Genomic DNA, 7,220 nt, shown 5'->3' on the forward strand with positions numbered 1-7,220 from the left:
AATTTAAGGGGGTCTGAATACTTTCCGTACCCACTGTACATCCTTCTCTGTTTGTTGAAGTCAGGCTTAGTTAAACCTACAGAGATCTTCAACAATAAAGACAAAACATAGCAGGAAGCAATACATTATGACAATTTTTGTATCTCTAATAACATTGTCTATCATAAAAGTCAAGTCGGACACAAAAAAGGAATGTTGAAAATGATCAGAAGTCATCAAGGAATCCGTTCCTAGTGTCCTTTTTTGTCCAAAAGAGACAAAATGTGAGAAAACATACAATTCGACTTTTTCTATTTCTGATGGCTTTGTATATCGTAAGTTAGAAGCAGAACAAAGATGTGAAAACTGGCCAAAAGTCATCATTTTTTGTCTGAAATCCAGATCAGTCCTAGTTCCAGCGACCTTTAGTAATGTCAGAGGCCTTTTTGATCACAGAGTGAAAACAACATGAATCAAAACGATCGATTGACCCACCGAGCCGAACAGAGGAGCGTGTCCTAGAAACAATGGGGTTCATGACACCATGGTGTTGTTCAATACTGCTGTAATACTGCGTTCAGAGAGTAGGAGAAACTTACTTCAAAGCCACTGTGTTTGTTAGTGCTTGTGCACCATGTATGATTAACTACAAATGTTCTGTTGCTCTGGTACACATATCCAGCTGTTGAGTTCATTCAGATATTTCACATCTCAACAATAAACTCATAGTTATACTCTGATGTAGTTGTTTAGCAGTGTCCCTTTAACAGCAGAGGAAAAGGTCAAGGTTTAGCTGGTTGGCATGGGTCAGTTAGCCCCTGCTGGTAAATGCTAAAAAAGAAAATATTATCTTTCTCCTTTGACGGAAAAGTACAGTAAAGTAAAACAAAACATATTTTACATACTCTCTTAAAAGTATAAAATGGATTTTAATTTTCCCTTTCTTGGAGTGGTGCATGTGTCAATTCTGCTTTGATTGTCAAAATGAAAAAAATAAAATAATTTTTTTTTTAACAATAAACATATTTTACATGGTTTATTGACATTTAACATTTAATTTTCAAACTACATTTTTATTAAAAAATTATTAATGTAAAACTAATGTAAACTAAACAACTAAACTAAACTAAAATAAAACATATTTTACATAATCTCTTAAAAGTATAAAATTAATTTTAATATTCCCTTTCTTGGGGTGGTGCATGTGTAAAGTCTGCTTTGACAGACAAAATAGTCTTAAAATTTAATTTTCAAAATAAATTATATACATTTTAATTTTATAAAAAATTAAATAATAAATAAAATAAAATTGTATTGCATAAAATGGATTTTAAATATTCCGCTCTTAGTGTGGTGAATGTATCGGTAAAATAAAATAAAATAAAATAAAAAGTGAATGCATGACATGGATTTTAATGTTCCCTTTCTTGGGGTGGTGCATGTGTCAGTATTAATATGAACATTTCACCTTGAAAACACTGTTAAGGGTTTCCAGTGGGTTTCAGACACACTTTCATTTGTCTTGATATATTAATTTTTGACAGAGCACAAGAACAAGAGAGGAAAATTCACACAAAGTCCCTTTCATTGTATGATGCTCTGGGCCACCATAGAAATTTAATTTCATGCTGTGAGTCAAAGATGCTCCTTGGCAGCCAGTTCAGGAGACACAAGGATGAGAGAGAGAGAAAGAGAGCGAGAGAGAGATCAGTCTGATAATATTTCTTTCTCTGCTCTCACTGACCTAATTGGAGCCAAATGGTCTCTTTGGCTATAATGCAAAGATCATTAACCGTCTTTCTTGGCCATTTCTATTTACTTAGAAGGCAATTTAAACTTTCTAATTAATCAACACCAACCGTATGATGTCACTTGAGATGCATTCTGTTCTTACCATATCAGAGCAGAGAACAGCTGCTTTAAATAGACACATTTAGGGACGGATCTCGCTGCCATACAGATCACAATGCTTTCATTAGTTTGTCATTTTGAATTTCCAGCCATGGCCGCCAAGAGGCTATTGCTGACACATTCTTGTAAATTGTAAAAAGATGCATTGGGCTCTTTTACTGGGTTGCCAGGCCTATCTTGGCGAGTCAGGCATGCTTATAGTGCCAGGAATTAAGTACAACTGCCCCGACAGCTAAGCCTGGACTTAGACGCACTAAGTCTATGTTAAAAACAGAAAAAGAGGCAAATGATTTTGGATATCAGCAAATAAAATTAAAGATGTTGATCTAAAGGTAAAAAATGACAATACACTACTTTGAATTTGATCTGAAAAGTGACTGATTGTGTATTCAAACAGTGTGCGGAGAGTTTATGTAGCAAGCCAAGTTTAGAAAATTTGAAGAGAAAAAAATGGAAATTATAATATATATATATATATATATATATCAACCATTAGGTTCAAGATAAGATCAACCGTCCGGCCGATAGACTGAAACAAGCAACACAAGACTGACAGACTGACAGACATACAGATGGATAGACAGATGGATAGATAGACAGACAGACAGACAGACAGGCAGACTGATAGATAGATAGATAGATAGATAGATAGATGACAGGCAGAAATATTAAAGTACAGTACATAATTACACTACTAAAACAACCCTACTGACATTAGATATCTTTACTTATGGACCAAGATTTATTTAGAGGATATGGTTCATACCCAGTTTTAGTGGCTTACAGAAATTGAAACGGTTCCACTGTTTGTTTGCTGTGGTTTCTAAAGCACTGATTCTGTGGCAAAACCACTTTGTTGCTTTGATTGCAAATGATGTGTTCTAAATTAGCGTGTCCAAAGCTATGAATATTTTTTCTCAAAACTTATCACTGAGCAGGGAAAAGGAGGTTTTATTTAGCAGTCTGAGAAACAAAAAAACGAAATATCAAAGTCTAAGGCCTCAAACTGCATCTGGTTCCCCTCTTGTTAACATCGCGAGAAAAAAAAGCTTCATTTCACGCTCATTTCCTTAAAGTTTGATTTTGGATGCATCCCTAGCTCTGGCACAGCAATATTATCTGGCAGATTGTTGCGCAATGCTTTGCAATCATTTCACAACTAAACATGGGCAAATTGGTACTATTAACTGAATCTTTAGCCTACTGGCACTTTAAGGTCAAACAAATCAAACTTCAAGCTCCGGAAACACTCATTATGAAAGACATGCCTGGTCCTGTTCTGTTACCTCTAGTTTTCTTCATTATGACCTTTCTAAGTCTGGCTTTGACTACAATAGATCTCAGTTTACCAGCATGCCTGCACATCCTGATGGCTTGCATCTCAGTCTTCAGTAATTTATGCGTACAGATACAAATCAATTTAAATGTGCCCCTACCAACCTTGAAACTGACAGCAGTCGATTCATCTGTTCCAAACTTTTAAGGCCGGGACACACCGAGCCGACTTCAAAGAACTAGCGGCGACGAAAGCCGACGGTGTTGTCGCCTCACGTCGGCAGCTTCGGACCTATTACCTACTGTTTACCTACTGTTTTTGGGGCAAACTCAGCAGTCCTCAGAGAAATCTAATCCCGTCCGAATGAGAATGTCTGTCATTGCCTAGAATGTTTTTTTACAAAACGCTTTTTCTTGTGTGTTTTGGTCAATGTGAACTACCGTACAATCTCTAGCTAGCACACCGGTATTCAAGTTTCTGCTTTTTGTGCACCAATAATGGATGTAGATGTGTTTGAAATCAACAAGAAGAGCCAAATCACGTAAACTGTTAAGACTGGCTACTGTAATATCAGTTTCAGGTAAGATAACTTTCATTTCTGCACTCAATTACATAACATGTAAATTATATAAGTTAAAACGTTTTTATTCCAGTGGGTTTATTATAAGAACCCAGTTCTATAAAATCATCATGTTAAATTTATGTTGTTTTTTTTTATTACAATTTTAGAAATATTTACTTGCCATTGATCGGTCATATGACCATACGCAATCCACGCATCCTGAACACATGATCTTCTGCAACACCCACATGTAAAACACAGACACTCCTACCTCGATAATAAACACGGAGATGTTAGTTCCATCCGAATCCGTACATGAAATCACAGACGTCGGCTGATAAGAATTGTAACTCAAACGTCGTTTGGAAAACTAGTACCGTCTGAATAGGGCTTAAGGGTGCAAAACAATCAAAATATTTATTTTTGGACAACTTTGATAAAGTTGTCCAAATGAAGTCCTTAACATTGCATATTACGAATCAAAAATTTTGTTTTGATATATTTAAGGTTGAAAATTTACAAAATATCTTCATGGAACATGATATTTACTTAATATCCTAATGATTTTTGACATAAAAGAAAAATGGATAATTTTGACCCATTGTTGGCTATTGCTACAAATATACCCATGCGACTAAAGACTGGTTTTGGTGGTCCAAGGTCACATTTGTTTTTACAGAAGAAATATAGTCATACAGGTGTGAAACAGGGTTAACTAAACCTAAACCTAAAACTGCAACCAACCAACCAATCATAATTATGTATGCAAAAGTATGCAAATAAATAAATAAAAAAGTTACTTCTATAAAATAAAAAATATAATAAAATAAAAAATAAACTTATTTTAATTCAGCTATAGTACAAAAGAGACATTTATAATTTTAATTTAGTTTAACATGATGTACTAAAATAACTAAAATTGGAATAAAAATATAATTTAGACATTTGAAAAAAAAAACTAATGGAAATGACGAAAAAACACCAAAAAATAATCAAAACTATAATATTATCTAATTGGTACCAAAATTTCACTGGTGTGCAAGTTTTTATTTTTGGAATTCATACAAACTATCCCTTTAAGAACAGTTGTATGCAACGGTTCCTCGTGAAAGGTCTTTGAATACACAGACTCTCGGAGCTTGGAGAGCAAATTGCAATAATCCTTCTTTTATCTCGATGAAAGTATTCCTAATCGCTTTTCTCCTTTTGTAAACGTATATGACTCTCTGCAGCAGTTTGTGAGATATCATTAATGAAGTCAACATTTATAGGCATCGCTCGGAGACTTTCAGACATCCAGCATACGGCTGATTACTCCTTTACCCCCCTCCCAGTAGCACTTACGCATTAAGTTCAGTCACATACCCTGCCGAACCCTATATGTGCTTCAAAGAGTCAAAGTCTAATTTAGTATCAGCAAATTAAGTGGAATATAATAACTTAATTAACAGCCGGAGAGCATAATCAATTTGGGAACACGCCGCTAACTGGTATTACATAATGGGACGTCTTTATTGCACAGTTCAATTTCTATCCAGCCTTACAGTGCACACACACCCCTGGCGGTGCGAGTCGTTGCAGACTTCGAATATATCAGGGGCCACGGCGGCTGCAGCAAATGCACAGATTTAATTTCTTTTATTCCACTTAAAACAAACTTTGGCTGTAAGCATTACAGAGCCAGCCAATCAAAGGCTTGTCGGGGGATTAGTTCCATGCATATATATCCATTATAAAAATGTGTTAAATGTTAAGAAAATGAGCAGCTGCTGCTTGGCCAACAAAGTTTTCGAGTGCCGTGTGAGAAAAAAGGGGTCGGTGGAATGAGATCGACAGGGGCGTATGGCAGCCATTATCTGTGTCTGATTAAAAGCACAACTCTCTCTTCAAGCCGAGACACCAGTTTGACTATCCACACACACACACACACACTCCATCTCTAACCTCACACACCTCCTCCAAGCCACAAACCACAGATATTTCTTAAGTCTCTGTGTCCTATTTAGTCATATACTCGCTCATAACTTTTGTGGTCATAGCAGTTTGCATATGAAGGGAAAATAAAGTAAGGAACCAACGACAGAAGAGGAGAGGAACGCGGATTGCTGCCGATCCCAAAAAGAAAAGTTATTGCGATGGAGTGTTACAATACTTCCATAACTGCCGTTGGAAGCTCGATTAAAAATAGTGTGAGCAGAAGGTTGTGGGTGTTCCGTGTGCCTGTGTGAAAATGTGGTATAATCGGTCTCTCTCTCTCTCGAACTGTCTCTTTCCCTGGCTGTCTGAGTCTTTTTTCGTTCATTTGAATTCTGGCTAATGTTCTGTGCCTGAGATGTGCATGGTGCTAATTCAGCAGTGTTGCAATCTTTGTACTATGACAATGAATCTAGGGTGTTGATTCTTGACAGCTGTCACCGGGATGCCAAAAGAACAGTTGCACAAGATGTATTTTTGTTTTTGTTTTCCTTCCCATGGTTTTCCCTTTCACACCAGTAACCTCGCCATAATCGCAAACCTACAGAGGTCTATAATATCTGGAGAAAGCGATCTCAATGGCAATGGTTCGGCTGGCGCATGACTCAATGTAAATGGGAACCTAGAACTTTTTGAGCCAATCACAGGAGCTGTAAATGTCATGTGACACCACCCTGGAACTGATGTCATGATAACCACAGATATATATAGGTAGAACCCACATTTGACCACTCCAGACACTTTGATGTGTCCGCCATCTTGGAACGGTCAACAATTACAGTAAATATCAACGAGTTTTCCAAGATGCCACAACATTGCTTAGAGATTTAAATTGCCAAAGAAACTGGACAACCTTTCACAGGAGATAATGTGCTGGTTTGTGTTTTTATATGTATTAACTCAATATTAAATGTAAACTGTGGTAACTTGTTGATGTTGTGTTAGCTAATGCCTTCGTCATGTTGTATTGTGTTAGTTTAGCAAAATTATCTGCTGAAGTCTATTACATATATAGATATTGATATATGCAAATAACTACGGTTGCAGATGCACCGTCAACTTGCTCTTGAGTTTCCACGGACCTGATTTGACCGTTACAATACAATATGGCAGACGGCTTACGTACAGCGGCCCGTAGAAGCAGCCACTAATGAGGCATCTATGTATTTATATCTATGATGACAACGCTGACTGGCATTAGTAACAATCGTAAGATGTAAAATGAAAGGCAGAAGACAGGACAAATACACATTCATTTTGTATTTATAAGTGCTCAAATAAAATAAAATAAGATCAAATAAAATTGTCAGGATGCAAAACTAATTTTAAATGGCTGTCAATGGGGGAAAACCTTTTTTGGGTTCAGGCTGTTTAGTTACAACAACAACCAGAAGGGAAAATACTGGTTGGTTGGCTGGTTTGTTTTGGTTTGTTTGGCATTTAGTGCCTACTAGTAAACAGTGCCGCGTTAAGCCTTTGCGGGGCCGTCGGCTAACGCACCCCCTAGCCCTCCTACCC

Source organism: Sinocyclocheilus rhinocerous, unplaced genomic scaffold (assembly GCF_001515625.1).
Source record: "Sinocyclocheilus rhinocerous isolate Xijiao unplaced genomic scaffold, SAMN03320098_v1.1 scaffold392, whole genome shotgun sequence".
Classification (NCBI taxonomy): Eukaryota; Metazoa; Chordata; class Actinopteri; order Cypriniformes; family Cyprinidae; genus Sinocyclocheilus; species Sinocyclocheilus rhinocerous.